Genomic DNA, 21790 nt, shown 5'->3' on the forward strand with positions numbered 1-21790 from the left:
ACAGCTTTCCCACTAGTGGGCGTGGTTTCAGCACACCACTTTTTGCCAGGGTCGATTTTGTCCCCACCACTTTTGAAACATCTCACGGTACAGCTGTACCAATACAAATAAAACATCTCCAGTTAACAGCATTCGTTTCATTTGGTTGGTAAAAAACAGGCAATCTAGCACTGAAATGCGTTGTCTTCTCTCGGAAACACGCTTCAATCCGTTGCGGAGATTCGTTCCGGTGAAATCACAAATCAAAATGCACACAAATGTGTCCCTGTTTCTCATGGGTCCTAATCCGCTCTCGTATATTTTTCCCTCATCAAAACATATGCAAACACTGATAAACATTATATCAATTCAACCACTGATAAACATTATTGGTTTTGATGAGGGAAAAAAAAAAAAACTAGTCCCGACACGCTAGGCAAAAATACTACCTCTGGACCATCGCCGTACATATTCAATAAAGGGCATATATACTCTATATACTCACTATACTCGGACATTGTGCTAATTTTTATTTATGTACATCAGGAAGCTACAGGACATCGTCTTTCAAAACATGACCTACTTGAAAGAGAAAAAAAGAATGAATACATCATTGTATCAGCACTTTTGAAAATGCCCTTCCGAATACGTCTCTGTCCCCAGGACATTTCAAACCAAACTGACGCCCATGCGTAATGTGCTAGTTTATGATCGAATCAGAGAAAAAAAAAAGCACAAGCGTGGTTTCTCGAGAAAGAAATTTCAGCTCATAAGCAAACAATAGAAGCTGCTGAGACATGTCACGTGTCATTGCGGGTTGTGTGTGAACACACTCTCTAAATCCTCAAATACTGAGGAAGCTCAGCAACAAGAACTGCTTGTACCAAAGAAACACGTGAAAAAAAGAGAGAGACTGACAAACACCCAGCAACAAGTGCCTCCACTCCAAAAAGCAGCTTTCCATAACAAAAGCATGCTACTTGTAACATACATCAACTTGATGCAACCTGGACACATCATCAGTGATGTTACCTGGGATCACGGAGTGTTTCGGGTCTTTCAAGCTTCATACACTCTCCCCCAGGCGACCCAGCTGGGGTTGATCAGGCCCCAACTTGTGTCCAGGTAGCTCTACCCCACCCATGGTTCTCCTCTCCTCATCCACAGCCACCTTGAGGCAACTTCTGCTGACTCAGTGACCTCTTTAATAGCCCTTCGCTTACTGGCCCCTGCGATGCCCAGGATGTTGTAGGCCCTGCGAGAGACTGGCCAGCAAACCCTCTGCATCCCACCTCAATGGGCTCACATCGTGCTCGCCACCCATTATTCCGGCACTCTTCCACTAGCTCAGCATACTTTGCCCTCTTTCTCTCATTGGCCTCCTCGATGCGGTCCTCCCAGGGTACAGTAAGTTCCAAGAGAACGATCTGCCTGGAGGACTCTGAGATGAGTAGCATATCAGGCCGCAGCGTTGTAGTGGCGGCAGTTTCTGGGAATTTAAGTTGCCTCTCCAGGTCGACTTTCAACTCCCAGTCTTGTGCTGTTGCTAGCAGGCCAGATGAGGTGGCCCTGGCAGCTACTGGTGGCTTCACCCCAGCCCGGAAGAAAGCAATGGTGTTCTTAACTGGGCGGAGGCGCTTGCAGTGGCCAATCCCACAGCTGATGGTACTCGCTATAGTCTTCAGGACTTGGTCGTGGCGCCACCGGTAGCGCCCCTCACCCAGTGCCTTCGAACAGCAACTGAGGATGTGCTCCAGGGTCCCTCTCTTCAGGCAGAGGTTGCAGGCTGGTGACTCCACCAATCCCCAGGTGAACAGGTTGGATGGGCTCGGAAGTACATCGTAGACAGCCTGAATCAGGAACCTTATGCGATGGTGTTCCGCTTTCCACAGCGCTGCCCACGAGACCTTTCGGTCCACTGTATGCTCCCATCTTGTCCAGGCTCCCTGCTGCTGCATTCCAACCATCCTGCTGGCCCGCTCCTCCTCTACTGCTGCCTGCACCTCCTGCTGCACCAGTAATCTCCTGACCTTCTCCTGTGCCTTGTTGTAACAGGATGTTGTGCCGCTACCCAAGCCAGCTCTACCATGAGTCACTGCTCCCACCAGTGCCCTGTGCCGTAGCCATGACTCAGCCACATTCACCGCCTCTGCTGCCCTCCACTTCCGCCCTGTCCTCACCTCAATCCCAGCATGGGAGACCTTCGGGTCCTGTGACTCTCTGTATTGCAGCACCTCCCTGGCATGACCCACCTTGAACTCCTCATTCAGGCTTCTGATAGGGAGCTTCAGCTTGTTGTTCTGGCCGTACAAGGCGATGCTGCTCAGGCTTTGAGGTAAGCCCAGCCACTTCCGAAGAAACCTGCTGACTCTCCTCTCAAAGCCCTCAACGATGGAGATTGGGACCTCATAAATCAGGAGGGGCCAGAGAATCCGTGGGAGGATGCCATGTTGGTAAATCCAAGCCTTGAACTTGCCAGGTAGGCCTGACTTGTCCACTGCAGCTAGCCAGCCTTCCAGTTCAAGGTTGGTTGCACGGATGGCTGCTGTGTCTTTCAGGCTACAGTCGAACACCTTCCCCAAGCTCTTCACTGGTTTCTCAGTGATTGATGGTACCTGGGTCGTGCCAAGTGTGAAGCGGAACTTGTTGGAAACCTTACCTTTCTTCAACACCAGCGATCTAGACTTTGTTGGCTTGAAGCACATACGAGCCCAGGTAGTTATCTCTTCCAGGCCTTTCAGGATCCACCTGGCCCCTGGGACATGTGGTGTTGTCACCGTCAGATCATCCATGAAAGCCCTAATGGGTGGCTGGCGGACACCAGACTTGGTGAGGGGACCTCTACACTGGACCTATGCAGCCTTCACCAGCATATTCATGGCGAGTGTGAATAATATCACTGATATTGTACACCCAGTGATAATGCCCTTCTCGAGCCTGTGCCAGTCTGATGTTGTACACCCTGCAGAGACTCTCAGACTGAAATTGTTGTAGTAGTCCAGAATTAGATCTCTAAACCTGTCTGGGATGTAGTGCCGGCGCAGAGCCTCCTCAACCAGTTTGTGGGGTATGGACCCATAGGCGTTTGTGAGGTCCAACCACAGCACCACCAGGTCCCCCTTGTCCCACCAGGTCCCCCCCAATATGAAAAGGATTAGTTTTTTAGTTTTATAGAAGTTATATTTTATTTTAAGACAATATTTAAAATAATTTATTTTGTTTACAAAAAGAACTATTTTCTACATTTGTAAATATTTTTAAACATTTAATAAGCATTAAAAGCTATCTGTGTTTCCTTATTTTAAAATCACAAAGATAGGATTATGCACTGTTTCATTAGAGAAAAATAAATATTTACAGTATAAGCCTTGCCATGAGAAAGAAAAAAATTAAAATAATCATTCAATAATCGTAATTAAGGTAACTTGTTCGATTAATCATGATTATGATTTTAGCCAAAATCGTCCAGCCCTAGGTTATGCGTATTGGTGTGCTGTCCGGGTGCAGGGCTTGGAATTTCTGCCAGAAGCCAGAGTACTCCCCCCATTGGTAAGAGTAGATAGAACTAGAAGTGATGAGGTAGAACTAAAGTGAGGAGATGTGGTGGAGTTGGGATGCTGATAAACTATCAAGGAACAATGGTGGGTTCTGCTGCTATTTATACTATCCTGAGGTGATTACAGATTGAACTCCACTTGTTTTAATTGGGTTAATTATCTGCACCTGCTCCTCTCAAACCTTGTTAATTAAACATCATTTAATGTAGACAATGCGAGTTATGTGAAAAAAAGAACAAAAAGGAGGGCTAAGAGACAAATTCTTGCAGTGCTACATATTATAGAGGCTGAGAAAAGAACACAACGCCGCAGACAAAGGTTGACTGGTAAATACCATTAACATAAGCCTTATATTTTTGGTCTTATAGATGTTTCCATGTTCATGGAGTTAGTTTATGGAGTAAGTATATGTAAACTGTGTTTACACTGCTTTAAAAAAATATCATACAGGCTTGGAACGACATGAGGGTGATAATGACAGATTATTCATTTTTGGTGACTTCAGAGTGCAGAATTTTCTCTGTTTGCATCACTTTCAATTCTAACTGACAGACTTCTATCTGCACTGACTGTCGTTTTTTAAAAGTGATCAAATCAGATACATCAGTTGCTATAGTAATGATGTAGGCGTCATCAAGCGACGTTCTTCTACTACCAGGAGCAGAAAGCTGGCAGTATGGAGACAGTTGACAGAAAGCTTGAAATCCGCTTATCTACAGCATGGCGTTTCGCCACAGAACTGAACTGATGCTTTACTGGAGAACTGATGCTTTCCTGCAGAGGAAACCTCTCCAACGCACGAGAATGAGAAAAAAAAGCCACCATGCGCATCCAGTCTCGTGATTACAACTGGTATATCCGAAATAGGTTGAATGTTTGACCCTTCAGATTGGATTTCAGGACTAATGGCTTGTGCAAGTCAAGAGTATCTCTTCTGAAAGGCTTCTAAAAACATTGTCCCCAGAGTGGAGAGATGAGGCATCTATCGCACACACAATACACTCTTTTTAAAAATGAGCACTCACCATTGTGATGGGAATATCACATCCTTCTAAGAACCTGAGTATGAATGTATTGAATCCATTATTGCAGATATGGTTATTTGATGGTTTTTAGTCCCACATTTGAGGGGAAAGTTCAGTCTTAAGGCTTTGCTTAGTCAGAAATGAGAATGCACCTCTGCCCAGTGCATTTGGCTTCGGCAAACCTCTATAAATCATTCAGTTTGCCATGTAGAAGAGGGAAATACATGCATAGAAGTATGTGTACCATATACTAAAAAAGTCTATTATTAGGGTCCAAAAAAGTCTACTATTAGGGTCCAAAAGTCTATTATATATATATATATATATCATTTTTATGCTGTCGTTGAATAAAAAGGAGGATTTAACCAAATACTTAAGTCAATTCAAAAAAAAAAAAAATCTATATACATTTTTCAAAGCAGCCTTCACTCAAATTGCTGATTATATGAATTGTAATGAAGAGACTGAATTCAAATAGAAGAAAAAAGTATTTTGGACTTTTTTGGAGTCACGTTTTGCATTAGTGATTACCATCTTTTTAAGCTCATTTCTGCTGTTTAACATGTTGAGTCTATAGAGAGGCATTTACAGACCATCTGATATCCTTCACACTGCTCTACTGAAGCCCTCCAAACAGCATCTGTACCTGAGATGATCCCATCTGCCAAAACATCAGTCTCACTCTCTCACCCCCTCAGACCTCAACCATTCTCTGCAGCAGCTCTAGTGTCTACACCATAATACACTCATCTTGTTCCAGTTCTCCTCTAAACAGCTCTCTTAACCCCTGTCTGGCTCTGCAAACTATAGCATCTCAACCAAATACATTAACACTCTTTAATGCCCTGGAGTCTGGATTCCCGACCTCTCGAACTGCTCCCTTTCTGTCTGAGCTCTAAACCTCTGGCTTTCGTAGTCTGCCCTGCTGTTGTCATCCCACGGGACTCCCGGTGGGCAGAAGCTGATTACAGATGAATCAGACAGCTGAGAGAGCCTGACTGAGGTAAAGATGTATGCTGGAGAAATCCAGCCTTGCCTTCACACATCAGAGACCATGTACAGGGAAGAGAGGAGAATATCATTGGGATTATATTTATACAGTTGGCAAAGCAGCCAACCTACTGAATGTTCATCACCTACACCTACATTGTGGAAACTTCCTATCCTGCTTCTTTTTAAAGGAATAGCTCACCTAATTATAAAAATGTTTCCATTATTTAATCACCCATTTGACATTATTTTCTTCCATGGAACTCAAGGAAAGCGGGACTGGGGCTTTCAAGTTTTAAAAAAGGATGCAAAGACACCATGAAGTACAATGAAAGTGGTCCATATGACTCATGTGCTATAATTCCAAGTCTTCTGAAGCTATACAGTATGCCATCCTGTAGCTCAAACATTACAGCATGGTGCTAGAAACACCAAGGTCATGGGTTTGATTACCAGGTAAGGCAGAGAAAAACTGATAAAATGTATACCTTTGGATAAAAGGATCTGCCAAATGCATAAACTGAAATAGTGCATTAGCTCTACTTGGTATACCAAGGCAGATGCTTTTATCCAAGGGTACACATTTTATCAGTTTTTTTTCTCTCTCTTCCCTGGAGAAATAGATGTCAAATTTATGAATCATTCTCAGATCTTTTTGATGAATCGAAAACAGTTTGAATGATTCAATCAAGATTCAGACTGATCTAATTCTCAAGTTCATCCCATTAGCTACATTTACATGCACTCGAATACACGAATGTTTTTTATAATTGCCTTGATGGCTCTGTCTGATGAAAAGCATTCATGTAAACACCTCAATCGATCTGACCGAGCTCGAATTCTATTTTTCTAATTCTATTTCTCTCGAATGAAATTTCGATAGAATTGAAAAGGGTGGTGTAGACCTGAAATAAAAAATTATTTTGACACCGCTGAGCATCTTTAAACCTCTGATTTCAAACGATGCTGCTCTATATTCAGTTGCCCATGTCATTTTCACTGTGCTGTAAGTATAGTTACCTTGTCTTTATTTAAAAAAAATAAATAATAAAAAAAAAAAAATATATATATATATATATATATATGGATATACATATTCCTAGTGTGCACAAACTTACTGAGCACCCTGCAGGTTACAGCGTTTACTTCCTGTTTATTAATATTTTTTTCCAACAATTTCTTTATTTTTGAAAAATATGGAAATTGTTAAATATTAAATATTAATTCAAATAAATATAAATTATATGTATAGGCTTTCCAATGGTCAGCGCCCATCTGCTCTCTAAGATATCGGCATCGGCAATCACAAAACCAGTATCTGTCGACCACTAGGTTTGTAACAACATGAGTGTGAGTAAATGAAGACAATAGTAGAGTAAAGACAAGAGAACAATTTTGGTTGAGGTATTCCTTAAAATCTTTCCCTCAGTCCCAAGATGCTACCTTACTTCCAGTGCGCCTGTCCATCTATTTCTCTCTCCAGCTGTTCTCGCTCACTATCTCTGCCTCACAGTTTTTCAGTCCTTCCATCTCTGTCTGCGTGGATGTGTGTATGTGTGTGAATGGAAATCATTTCAGGCATCACTACCCACGGCTAATGCTGAAATGTGTTCTCTAAGGTGTCCACAGTGCATATGAATACAGTCATGCCTGAATCATGATACCACACAGTCTGATATTCCATATTACCGCAAGGAGCATAATGAAATCCTCGCTACTTCACGCACAGCATAACCGTCACAATATTTTTCTCCCCTTATAGTAGGTCATAAGACCTCTGGTCAGTTCTAAGACCTCTGAAGCTGTATTATGGGCATTAAAAGGAAAGAGGTCAACTTCGACACAAGGCGGATGAAGGTCAGGTGCATGTCTAAGACTCTGAACTCCAATAATTGCCTTAGGGCCCTTTAAACTATGTCATTGTATGGCTCCTATTTGTTGCGCTTCACTGGTCAGAAGGCCCGAAGTGGGAAACTGCTTACAGCAGTTTGATGCTGCTCATAATACTTCCAGTGCGACTACCACCAGAGATAGTTTCACAAACCATGGAAACTGCATCAAACTGGTTAAAATTAAGTTAAAAAGTTCATGTTTTTCTGTCAAGTAGAAAACATTTTTTAAAAATACATAAATGTGTAACTGAACTAAATCGACATGCTTGGCAAAGCATCACAATGAGAAATCCCACTGGTGTATCACCTTAGCAATGATTTGAATAATTAAGTTGAAGGTTCATTATGCGACTTTTTAAAATCGTTGTTGAACACGTTGATATTTGAAATCAACCCAAACATACATGCTCCTCCCTTCATTGCTCCACCCCCAAAATGCACGAACACGTGTCCGTTTTCAGGCCTTCCCACTTACGTCTCTCCAGCGTTGGAAAGCTTTTCTAATATTAGCACGGCTCCTAAATCGCTTGTTTAATCATATCCTCTTCTTTTCCATTGATATTCCTGTGAGCATTTCTCTTTTGTAATGTCTCACTCTTAACTCAGTTTGTTGTGTTGCTCTGTCCGGTGCACTTTTAACAACATTTTTTTTTTAAAGTTTCCACACAAATATTAAGCAGCACAATTGTTTTCAAAATTGATAATGACAAGAAATGTTTCTTAGGCAGGAAATCAGGATATTAAAATGATTTCTGAAGGATCATAAAAATTAAACTTTGCCATCACAGGACTAAAATATATTTTAAATAATATTTAATATATATATATTCAAATGTAACAATATTTCACAAAATGAAATGGCCCATTTTAATTAAAAAAATAAATAATTGCAGCCTTGGTGCGCATAAGAGACATTTTTTCAAAATAAAAATAAATAAATAAGTAAATAAAAATCTTTCTGACCCCAAACTTTTGAACACAATTGTAAGGTTGAATCGAATTTAAGGGGTCTGTTTGGATGACATGTTGAAATTAGAATCAACATATAATAACAAAATGACTATTAAAAAGATCAGTCATATGTGTGTGTCAACTGTTATCACCCAACAAGAACTACAGTTGTGAACGAGAGATACATTTCAAATAACAAGCCAGAGGGGAATCACAATGTCAAAGCATTTTATAATTACAAGATATAAATAGGCCTATTATCACAGTGCATGAAACTTTTGACTTATCTCAAAGCTCCTTAATTATCTTTATGGCAAAGCATTCATCTTGATCTCCTTATAAAAAAAAAAAAGGATGGCCACTTCATCTCTGACTAATGAATCTTCTGTTAACTGAAACTGAAACATATACGTTTACTCATGAGATCAACCCAGTCCTCCTCCTAACACACACACACACACACACACACACACACACACACACACCACACAATCTCTCCAGATCAATGGTGTCAGCTGCACAAAGATGCCAACTGAGCACCAGTCTCACTGATCTATTCATTACACCAACAGATGCATTAGTTAAGTCAACAAAAGTAAGTCTTTTAATAGATAAATTCTGCGAAAAAGGAAAGTAATTGTGTGGAAAAGGTCAGTAGCAACTGTAAACGCAAATGAATGTGGTGAAATACAAGTCAAAGAAAACATTTCCCTACTATGATTGGCTGATCATGTCAACAGCGAAAATGTCCATCTATGATGTCCAAGTGCAAAAAATCAACCTAAACGCATGAAAATGTGCAAGTTTTGTTGTTTTTTTTATTTTTATTATAAAGACAACTCACAAAGTCTGACATCAACTTATGCTCATGTCAGAATGAAAATTGCATTTAAATTATTTAAAACAATAATATAAGCTTTAAATTGTTTAAACAATTTACTAGCCTACATAATAAACTGGTTTCTCGCGAATTAACGATGGAGGCGCGCCTTTCAATAGGTTACACCTGCAGTGTTGACAGAGGATATGACATATTACTAAAACATAAACACATACAGCGTTAGCATACTACTGGCGTGAATTAACCACTACAGATGAAGATCGGTGCTGTCTTTGCAATCATAAAAATGGAAACAAGCGAGTTAAAAGATGTACGTGGCTGATAGTGAATTCAACGGGAAAGTTTAAACCATAATTTCACGTAGGCTTACCATCCTCAATATCACGTGCAGACGCATTTGACTGGCATTTGATTTCATTTTGTCTAGAATTAATAAAACAATTAACAGAAAATTGTTTTTCAACAGATGTAGCCTTCAATGGGCTACAGATGCAGAGGAGTGATGATGAATGAATAAAAGAAATGTGGTCTCAGTTGGACCTCTTTCAATGCGTTATTTTTTTGTAATGTAACAGAGACAGATTACAAATTGACTTTATAAGACCAAGAGAAACAAAACTCGCCAAACGATACTCAAAAACGCTCTTTGACCATATTATTAATTATTTAAATCATCTTAATGCTGCTTACTCACGCAGTTTATTTCAGTTATTTCCTCTCCTCATTTTCCTGCAGACGTCCGTTCACAGCAACAGTTACGCGAGCGTTTTCACTCACGCGCGTCCCGCGTGAAATCATTCATTCCTCCTGTCAGGAATTTGCCGGATGGTCTCCGTATCACTCAAACGTTAAGCCACCATGTCGGGTAAGAATCCAGGCAGAGTCTCTCCGGACAGACTCACGCTGCGAATCCCGCATCAGTCTCTGTACGTGTGTGTGTGTGTCTTTTTCTCTGACGAGGACGGACAGCAAGAGCCCCGGTGATTTTACTTCTTACTGATTCTCATTAAGCGCTTAAAGTCCAAGAGCAGGTCAGATTCAGGACGTTGTTTGTTAGTCCTCAAGCAACGGTAAAAAAGTACCATATAAGCTCCAATGAAAGTGCAACCCACCTCACACAGCCCTCATTCAACCCTCTCTCTCTCTCTCTCTCTCTCTCTCTCTCTCTCTCTCTCTCTCTCTCTCTCTCTCTCTCTCTCGGCACTAATCTCGTTTGCCTGGTCAGTAAAGGTGAGGGCAGGTAAATCTCGATGTGAACTCAGCGTTGTCTGGCAGAATTATGAGCCCGTTCTCATCCCAAAGCGCCATATAAGACGCTTTTGCAAAGGATATAATGGGGAATAACATATATTTTTAAAACATGTCCAAGTCATTACAATATATTGCAAGGCAATTATTCCTACAAATAAATTTAAACTGAAAAGTAATTGTGCATCATAATCCTATTTAAAACATGTAGGGCACTTTATTAACTTCCATACTGTATAAAATCACAATGCAAACAAATCTTAATGGCCCAAAAATTACTATCTATCTATCTATCTATCTATCTATCTATCTATCTATCTATCTATCTATCTATCTATCTATCTATCTATCTATCTATCTATCTATCTATCTATCTATCTATCTATCTATCTATCTGAGGGGGGGGGGTGCAAAATATAGCAGACTTGTTTTAATGAGATTCACTCATTCAGTCAAATAAAAAGTACTGTACACACAGTTTTACACAAACAAAATGAAAACACAATGTATGTGCGTAATGTGCTTAAGTTAAATGTTTATCATACCGTAAACGACTATAATGTTAAATGTTTCTCATAAACATGATGCCGCCTCAGGTTGTGACACTGCAACCGAACAGCCTAAAAGAGTCTTTTCTTCCACCTCTTTAGAAATTAATGACCGAGAGACATGCAAACACTGGCTGGCTGTGCTCTTCTTTAGTAACCTAACCAGTTAACATCTTAAACGCAGCTCACTGTAACTGGAGAGGCTGCGGTCCAGTGCTCGCGTACAGAAACCCCTGTAACATCACACCATGTAGCCCACCACTGCAGAAATGTACTTAAACAGAGGATCCATATGACGTTTTGAAGAATTGCAGGTCCATGACAATCGACAGCATTCCTGGCATAATATTGATAACCCAAGAAAATAAATAAATACACTAATCTCCAATTGTCCCTCATTTTCCTAAAAAAAATAAGCAGGAGTCTGGGTTACAGTTGGGCATTTGAAATGGAAGTAAATGAGGTCCATCTATAAAAGTTTAATGACTCATTGGTTCAATAGCACATCTACAAGAAATTAACAATATGCATGTTGTAACTTCATTTTAGTGTGCAAATAAATTGTGCAACTAACCTTTTCTATGTAACGTCATATGCAATTTTACAACTTCATCACTAGACAATGCAATGATATACACTGTAAAACAACTGTTAACTTATGATTTAAAGAACTATACAGCTTAAACAATACACTCACTTACACAAATAGGCCTATGTAAGCCGAAATTAAACATTAACATGAAGAATGGACATATAAGAACATAAGGAAACAAACTAATACATATTTGTTAGTCATATCTAAATGAAACGGGTAAGGAACAGATTCAATGTCTGCAGTGCACGCATATCATGGCATAGTCTCTTATAATGTTAGTCTTAACATTTAAATTATTCAGTTACGACCATTGTTAAAATATGGCTGTGGAACAAGCAATATTTATCTAGTTAAAATGAGATTGAAACAAGTTGGATTTTTTGATGATAATATATGTGTGTATATATATATAACTGACAAATATGCATCACATTAACATTAGTTTCATGTTAAAACTGTTTAATCCAATTGGATGGAAATTTGATGTGCAATTTAACATTTTAAAATCTTAAGATTATAAGCATTACCTTTCTGCATTTAAATCCCTTAAAATTTGCTTCCATATTAACTTCTTTTGTAAATTGATTGCCATAATCTCAATTTTCTTTTTTTTTGAGAAATGATGGCCATGTAATTTTTTTTTTTTTTTTTTTTGCGATAATCGACATGATGCCACTAATTCTGTCAAGTGAGCATAACTGGTTCACACCACCGCCGACTTGAGCATCCAAAGTAGCTGGAAGTCATTCATTTTCAATGGAAGCTGGCTTTTTTCAGCTGCAATGAGCGTCAAATCCATCGGCGTCGCGTTTTGGCGTTTTGAGCGTCAATCAGAAAGCTGAAAGTAGCTCAACTTTATGGTAATGAGCTGTGACGTGGTTCAGCGGCGGCAAGCAGCAGCAAAACGCCAGCAACCAATCGGAATATAGACGTCCTTCACGCTGGCTGATTCCGTAGAAACATACAATGTAACTTTCGTTCCTACCAAAACATTAGTTCAGAGTAAATGGAAGAGAAGCTAATCATCGCCGTTGCTATGTTTCCTACTGGTTTCGTATAATTGAGGACATGACATTGTTTGCTTATAGGGATCGCATGAGCACAACTTTTATTTGAAATATTTACGAACGCTCGTTTTAAAGCGAGAATGCAATTAATAACTATTTTTTCCCCGACCAAATGTGACCAAAACGGTTATAAAAATGCTGTCATTATGAATGGTTTCTTCAATGTATTGCTTGTTTTTTTTTTTTTTTCTGTTTATTACATTTCATGTTGTGACACTTCCTATTCTCCCTGCAACGTCAGAGCGTTCAAAGCGTCCAAAGCGTCAACAAGCTTCCCCGTACTTTTTGACAAGCGTCCTTGACAGGGTGGCCAGAGCTTCTTTGACGCTAAAGTCGGCAGCAGTGTGAACGTACAGTAAATTGCACTGAACCAAGAATATTCATGACATGATAAATCAAATTTGCCTCTATCTTTTGGATTATATGTTTGCTCTGAGCATTTTGTTTTGTAAACAAGGCAGTGCAATTGAGAGATTGTTAAACGATAAAGCACAAGAATACAAGAGCACTGGATCTGACAGCAGCTGCATCACAAACCGTAAGTAAATTACTTCAAAAATGCTTTATCTGTTAAAGATGATGCTTTGTCTGCACGTAAATGATCAATAATATGGATAATGTTTTTAAAACACTTACTCATGTGCAATAACCAGTAGGCATTACATTGGCAGTTTTTGTTCTAAGCAAGTGATGTTAGCCAATCATAAAGAAGCCGATCTGAAAAACTGATCATTTCAGACATATGGCCAGAATGAGGGTTCTGCATAGAAGTTTTTTTTTACTCTGAGCGTATTACACTTGGATCAAATTAAGGTGATTTTTGAATCATATTTTAAAGTATAGATTACCAATCTGTTACTGTGTGTGGCTTACTATTATCACAAGTATCTCTACCAACATTTAAAAATCACAATGCACATCCACACCTTGTGCTCAGTGGATCAGCAGGAAGCCCCAGGAGATATGTGGCAATCACAAAATGAACTAAGCACAGGCCTGAAAATAGAAAGTATGTGTGTGAAGAGAGGAAGAGATAGCAGAGTGCACGTGCCTATGAGATGGAAAATCACTTCAAGGTCAACATAGTCATTTGTAGTCATGGCAGACCAATTAGATGAGTTAGATGTGGATGTTGGAGCTGTTCTTTGGTCTTGGACAGAGACTCACTGGCAAATAGAGTGTTTTTGTATACTCACAGTAACAAAGCTAATGCAGTCCATGCTACCAGTGTGCAACCGGGCTTTGCGCTACAGCTTTAATGAAATCCCACATCACCTACAGAGTCAGACCCCCATCTAAATAAACAGGTAGCCTGGAAAAAGATGCAGGAAATAGATAAAGACAAATGCTGATAAACTACATATGTCATGAAGTCAGCCAAAAGAACTTAAAAATCTAGTTCAGAGTAAAAGAGATGTTCGGCTCCAACATTGCACCTTCCTCAGTCAAATTACTGAGAAAATGGTAAGCTGAAGCAAAGTGATGCCCTGCTCTCAAAAATAACCCCCCCAACACACACACACACACACACACACACACACACACACACACACACACACACACACACACACACACACACACACACACACACAGGAGAACACATTGCAGCTGCTCACTCATGCCTCAGCAAGCTCAGGATCTAATATTCTCAATATAGAAGCAGAACAAAATCTGTGCTAGCATGCAGTACATCTATACACATTTTTTAAAAAGCTGATGCTAGCAGCAGAGACATTGAGGACATTTCAGATCAATCCAACTCCAAACCTCATCTTTTCAGGTACAGTCAGTCACTCAAACATCACCAATATTTTGAGGACATATTCCCAAACACTGTGGCACACAAGATTATATACAAGATTATATATATAGGTCAGAGTTTTCAGTTTTGGGTGTCGAAAAACTACAATTTATCTAATTTTTTTTTATAATATTTAAAAACATTTAAAATGTAATTTGTTAAAACAAAATCGCTATCCTCTAAATAACTTGAAAACTGATGTAGCAATATGACTTTGCAACATATGGATGCCAAATATCAATCATTATATATATAATCTTTATATTCATGTCTGGTCTCCAATCTGGTTTATAGACTCCTTACCAGAGAAATCTCCTTGTGATACACCAACAATCTCCCTGTGAAACTCCCATGATCTCCAATTATACTCAGTCATATGTCTCCTCGTCATTGGTCTCCACGAAGAAGTGTGTGTTCACCTGCTCTGTCACTAGTCATCTAATATACTCCTGCCCCATGGTAAAGAAAGAAAAGACTCATTTATTCAGCATTCATCTACTCCATATCAATCTAACCTCCCTTACACTCATCTGCTTCTTTGTTCAACTCTGTGCCAATAAATACATGTTTAGGGTTGAACTAACTCTGTCTGTTATTCCTTGACAATAGCTATGTGTGATTACTCACAAAATATCCTAATAAATTGTGACCAGCCTTTACATCATAGAAACATTATGACATATCCATATGAACAGTATAATTTTTTCCTAACACACATCAGCGTTACTAATGATAGTAAGAGTCCTTGTTCTGTGCTTTTCTTTGGATGAGGCAAGTTTAATCACAGTGCTACATCCCCCTAGGGGGCAGATTTAGATATACAACTGGGTTAGAATAGAGAGAGAAAATGGCATCATTCTTTCGTAGTAATGTAAGAGGTCAGAACAGAGCGCAGAAGTCTTCAGGGCAAGTATGAATAACTAAAAAAAAAACATATGTGCTTGAGTGTGTATGAATAAAAGTGAATAAAAAGTCAGATGTCAGGCCTTGCAGTTCATGGTCATTGACATTGTGTAATATGATGCAGCCATAAACAGACTTGCATTGATTAAAAAAAACTTGCAAGGTGCCTGTCTACTTACTATGACAGCTGGAGAAAGCTACATGATCTGTTATTCCCATTCATCTCAATGGCAGTTGCTTGGCTGGTGAAGGAGAATTGGGGAGTAAGCGATTGAAATCAATCATGGATCATAGATTCTTTTCTCATGGACTGCTCTGGACAAAAGTGTAGGATATGTGCATTTTTTTATTTTAAAATAAGTCTCATATGCTCGGCAATGCTGCATTTATTTGATCAGGAAAGCAGTAATATCGTGAAAAACTTTTACATTTTAAATGAAATGTTTTCTATTTGAATGTATTTTAAAGCTGCAGTACGCAGTTTTTCCTCTTTGTCGCCATCTTTGTCGTTTCGAAATCAGAAATTGCAGTCATTCCAGGAATTATTAACTCTACGTGAGTTGTAGTTTGAAACAGCACAGCGTGGATGAACACAATGTTTGAGGAGAGTGTTAGGCTGTCAGTCACCGTGCCTGTGTCGATACTGACATTTGCAACAACAGATTATTCTTTTTGGAAGTATGACCAAAATAATCATTTTCACTGTGAAATGTCATCTGAACAAACTTTGTTCTGGTTCTGACTTTGCAGTAGATCACACTGATTAAATATAAAAATCGCTTATCATACACAAAACCATGCAAATTATACTTTGTTCTCAAATTGTTAATGTTAACTACGTCAGCATTGCATAATGTCCTTGCGATATGTATTCTTGTTTTCGCATGGGCCGGTTGCAGTCTCTTTTTTTCTGTAGCCACTCCGAAGTCTTTTGCATTTTACAGCGGGTGAATCTGTTGTCACTGGTGATTGTCGTTTGAACCTTTCTGGATCCGCCTTCAAATTGATAAGTTTAATTATATCAAGTGCTGTGAGAAAAGGCTTTAAATCTTCACCTCCAGCATCCTCACACACAATATAGCCTACTAGCCGAATGTAGGCGAATAGGCGAATGACGCAAAGACATGCTCAGATCTCCTGTGGAAATCCACTAGTACCACTAGAATTAAAAACATTATTACAAGCTTGCTGTTTTGAATCGAGCTAAGGCAAGCAGATAGTTTTGAACACTGGCTTGTTAAGTATTTTCTCAAATATGTATTTTGGATAGTTTTTAACCCCAAAAAAGCTACGGACTGCAGCTTGAAAATGTAATTTATTCCTGTGATGGCAAAGCTAAATTTCCAGCAGCCATTATAACAGTCTTCAATCTCACATGACCCTTCAGAAACTGAATCCAAAGAATCTCTCAGGATTATTTGATGAATGTAGCCCTCAAATTAACAGAATTTATTTGAAACAGAACTTTTTGTAACATTATAAATGTTTGTACTGTCACTTTTGAATAATTTAATGCATCAATTTAATGCATCCTTGCTGAATAAAAGTATTAATTTATTTATAATATATATATATGAAGAGCTCTTTTCCAAAACGCGATAAACGCCATTTTTAAAAAAAATGAGTTTGTCGTGTCATTCTGCTGTGGACAGAACCCTTTCACTGCTCCATCAATGTTTCATGCCAAATCGCTATATTTCCTTGTTTAAAATGTACTGCAAGATACAGTTTCTTTCCAAGCCGCGATAAGCGCCAGCCCTGTTTTTAGCCTAAACGCTATAAATCCTCAAATTCAATGAGCGCTCTACACAATCCAGCACTGCGGCACTCTGAACAGAGGTTTATTATGTTCATTCATTCCTCAAAATGAGTCCTAGTTTTCCAGTCAACTAGTAGTAGATCGTTTAAGCCATTTGTATTATCAGTAATCACATATATTGGTTTAATTAAATGGGAGAGAAACCATATGAGCGTTTTTAATTGCCTATTCCGCATCTCAACGTATGCATAAAGCTTGACACAAAGAACCGGCAAAAGTAATGATTATGCATGAAACATTTGAATTGTTTGAAACTAGTGTTTTCTGTCAGTGTCAACAGCAAAGATAAATTGGATGATGCTTACTCGCCATCTTCGCAGTGAACGCGCATATAGGCCTATAGAGAGAAACGCATACTTCGAATTAGCCTACATACGCAGAGAGCTGACAATTTATTTTAGTTTTTAATTGTTTTGTTTAAAAGTAGACATTTAAAGCTTTCTGTAGCCTAGTTCTCAGGCCTGTGTGAGGCAAGCGTCGCGGTGTTTCGGTTCACCTGCGCGCCTCTGTGTCCTAATTATATTGTCTGATATTTACTTCTAATGTATTAATCCAGTCAATTTGTCGATGAAACATTTATTAAAATGAAGATACAATTTATATGAAATGAAATTTACAAGCTTTCTACAAAACAAAACTTAATAAGTGGTCAAAATCATGTCTGACGCACTCCAAATATTTTCCGATATTGGGCAGCTTTTGAATTTTGATCCTATCTTACTCATCTCATGCGGTTCCCTTTTCATAGCCTACTCAACATAGATGAAATAATAAAAATAAGTAATGTAATATTATTAAACACAAATGTGAAACGTAGCCTATGTTTATTTTGTTTTTTGTTTTTTTTTACTTATATTTAAGCGTCATGCTGCTCCGCTTTGCTCACATGTTATGTAGCCTGTGTGTGTGTGCATGTGCTGGAGGGGTGCCCATCCCTTTTTTGAATATCGTTATCATAAATTGATCATTTTTAATAATTCGTTTTTTTCATGCATATGTTGAAATTGGTACTATTTGTTTGAGGTTTGACACTTTACTAAAAATGACTTTACTAAAAATGATACAAAAAAATGGATGGATTTATAGCGTTTTGGAAAAAAATAAAATTAACTTTTAAATTATCATTAACAATATTGTTGTTTGATTTAATAATTATTGTTCAAAATGTTCAGACTGAACCAATAAAACATTTAAACAGGATAATTTGAATATTCACAAAATGTGTGGGTCTAGGTAAAAAATGTTGTTTTCCTGAAAACTATTGAAATGGATTTATAGCGTTTTGGAAAAGAGCTCTTCATATATATATATATATATATATATATATATATATATTAGTGACCCCAAACTTTTTTAAGTCAAAATACGTGATTACTTTTGAATGGTCGTCAAAGAATATTTTATTTTTTGCCAAAAGAGTTTGTACTTGACTTTTAAGTGTACTTGATGGTGAATCATGGAAATGCAGATGATACATATATTTTATTCAATAAAAGTATCAATAAAACTAGTTCCATCTAAGCCAATTGCACAATTTCATCTAAATCCCATAATCTTCACTGCATTCCACTTGGTAGTCACCACATTCGGCACACTTGCATAACATTAAACTCTGCCAATGTTCGCTGTTGTTCATGTCACCTCAAATTGTCAGCTATAATTGAAAATAAATGACTTCTGGTTGCTTTGTTACTCTGAATTTGCTGTCACTGTTGAAGGAAGTTGCCTACAGACAGAAGGCAGAGAGGCAGCTCACTAAGTTTTGGAACGGAGCTACTGACAGAGCTCGGCTGGAAAAGTACAACTATGAACATGACAGCGGGCATTTCTTACTGTCATCAATAAACTAGCTGTATTGTCATGTGCATAGCAATACACAGAGTATAAATTAATCATTGTGAAAAATAAATGTGTGCGCCTGCTCAGAACTGTTGAATCACCACAGCTCCACTGCAGACCGCGCACTCACTGCATCCTCTAATGAGCACATTCAGATGCTATTTGTTAAACAAGCTAATGCAAATTCCGCAATCAGCTAAGGAATATCTTTCGCGTTCACTTCGAAATCATTGTCGTGTTCCCTGTGACCTCTCATCTCTCAGAGGTTGCTGTTGAATAGGAATTCTTATTAATCCAACAAGTAGCGTTGGGAAGTCGTAATCTAGTTCAGTTGCACTCCAGAGAGAAGCAGCTCTGAGTGTGTTCTAATAATTAGCAGGAACGAAGCATTTACAAACAAAGTCTCATTAATAGTAAGCGTGACAGACATCTCCTTCAAGCCCCGTGGAGCTCGTGAGCAGCGCAGATGCTCTGTCCCGCCAAGGCTGTCATTGAGCATCACATTACTGTTAGTAAACGACACATCTGTGGAGGCGCGTAAATGAGCATGCGTGTTTTGTTGCGACTTGCCAGCCTATGAAATTAGCCCGGGGTCATTAGAGGAAGTGTTCACATCTCAGCCAATCAGCAAGGTGTTTCTTTCTGAAATGAAAAGAAATTGTCTCAGAGATGGGGAAAATTGCTAGTGAAACCCCAGCCGGTTTACAGCTTTGATTGATTACGTTTGCACAAGTTGGGAGGGTGAGTTTACAGAGGAGAAAAGACATTCAATGTACTCACTCAAACTAGACGTAGCAAAGACTTTTGAGACAAAAAAAAAAAAACACTTACCTTTGGTACTTTCTCTTGTCTACAACACTGAAGAAAAACATAGGCACAGAAACTATTTTCACTCAGAAAAGGGTAATTACAAAGAAACAACAACTAAAATGTTGAATTAAATTAAATTGAAATCATTAAAGGGATACTTCGGGATTTAGCATTAAGCTTTATATTAGTAGAAAACCTGTAGTATTATCGATTTGCCATGCTTTCCACCCTCATATCCCCCTGAGATGAGAGATTTATGTATGTTTTGTCTGGAAAAAAATCCTCAGATGACGCAAATGACGTCAATGACGTCATTTTGCATCATCGGAGGATTATTTGGCCAGAAGTAAAAGGCTTGATAAGCTTTAAAAGGTACATATCATGCTTTTAAATCATTCATTTTTACATATAAATCATACCGTTGTGGTCTATATAAAACATAACTGCAATGCTTGGGTCTGAATTCCTCATTATTATAGCTCCACAAGCCCCTTGTCTACCCCTTTTCTGATGTACGTCTTTAAGTGACCCGTTTCAAAGCGGCCCCTTTAAATAAAAAGGAGATGCGTCATACCCCGCCCGCTCTCCAGGTCGATGAGTTCACGGTCGGTTCAACTCCCCGCGTTCGGCCATTATTGTAGTTTGATTAGAGATATACGATTATATACGATACCTTCAAAGAACATTTTTATTCACACATTAATAAAATGTCAACAACAGAAGACTTGTCCATCAAGCCTTACATATACGAGCCAGAGCGAGCGAGTTGATAAAGACGACGACAAACCTGCATAAATGACTACGGTCTAATCTTACCACAAAAAAATCTGTATTGATAATATGATACGTTTAGAAAAGCATCAGAAAACACAGCAGCTAAATGACCATTGATGAAACTCAAGAACAATAATACTGCAGACGTAAAACGTCTGCTTCAACACAAAAACAAAGAAAGACAAAGGTACTGCTAAATCATGACCACCATGTGTTTTAAGAAAGTAAAGTACTTTATTTTTTTAACGATATTTACAGCTTATCGAAATGCTCTGTTCGTCGTCTCCAAAGATAGAAGGAATTTACCTCTCATTCAGACGAAGTCAATCGGCAAACCCTTCTTTATACTGGCGGAGGTTGTTGAAGTGGGAATCCTTGAAGTGCTTCAGGTCACTACATCCAACAACCGAACATTTTGAGTTGCCCTCTCGTAACTTCTGCACCATTGAGCTCGGACTACAAAATCGGAGCGAGAAATAATAATTGCGGATTGCTCGAAGTGTTTGACCGGTAGCCAATGTCCTTATTTGGCAGTTCCGCTGCAAATACGGTGACGTGATAGTTCAAAAAACGTCATAGAAAACAGAGAAATCTGAACAGGTTGAAAAATATGACCAAAACAGAATATAAAGATATAAACGAAGCACCTGAAGAGAATAATTTCATCTTTTCTGTACTTATAAACACTCCAAATATACAACAAAATGCATTTAAGGGCTAAAAAAAGTGGATTTTGCATGATATGTCCCCTTTACAATCGGACAAAATTTCTAACCGGTATGCACTGCTTCAAGTCAGCCACCGATCGGTCTGTGCAGAGCTGCATGAAGTCGAACAAGCCTTTGTTGATTAGCGCTCTGTTACTGGTAGGCATGGCCTCCCAGGGCAGCGAAGCAAGTGCATTCCGGGAGTTGTTGTCTTTCATCCACATAAGCCAAAAATACATTTTATGGCTTTTCTCAGTCTAGTAAGCTCCAAATTCAAAAATAATTTACATATTTTGTTGATCATGGAGCCACATTTTTCTGACCAAAAATTTTCCTATCCCTATAACATGTCGTAAACCGTAAACTTTTCCCTTTTGCTCTTGCCTCGGTGCGAGAGAGGCACAATCTCGTGAAATTGTAGATCATTTAAGTTCATCCATGGAT

General features: G+C 38.8%; 1 protein-coding gene and 1 pseudogene across 2 annotated transcripts in view; both read right to left on the reverse strand.

The window, feature by feature from the left end:
* pcdh15a (protocadherin-related 15a) overlaps window positions 1–10362 on the reverse strand; it is a 409861-nt gene extending 399499 nt beyond the window's left edge. For both annotated transcript variants that reach the window (XM_089117218.1, XM_089117217.1), the window contains exon 1: window positions 9930–10362. The gene's annotated coding sequence lies outside the window, so the exon portion shown is untranslated. The remainder of the gene's footprint in view (window positions 1–9929) is intronic.
* On the reverse strand, window positions 1111–21513 carry LOC120471856 (uncharacterized; annotated as a pseudogene).
* Window positions 21514–21790: the final 277 nt, after the last annotated feature.

Source organism: Pimephales promelas, chromosome 11, assembly GCF_988280905.1.
Source record: "Pimephales promelas chromosome 11, fPimPro1.hap1.1, whole genome shotgun sequence".
Classification (NCBI taxonomy): domain Eukaryota; kingdom Metazoa; phylum Chordata; class Actinopteri; order Cypriniformes; family Leuciscidae; genus Pimephales; species Pimephales promelas.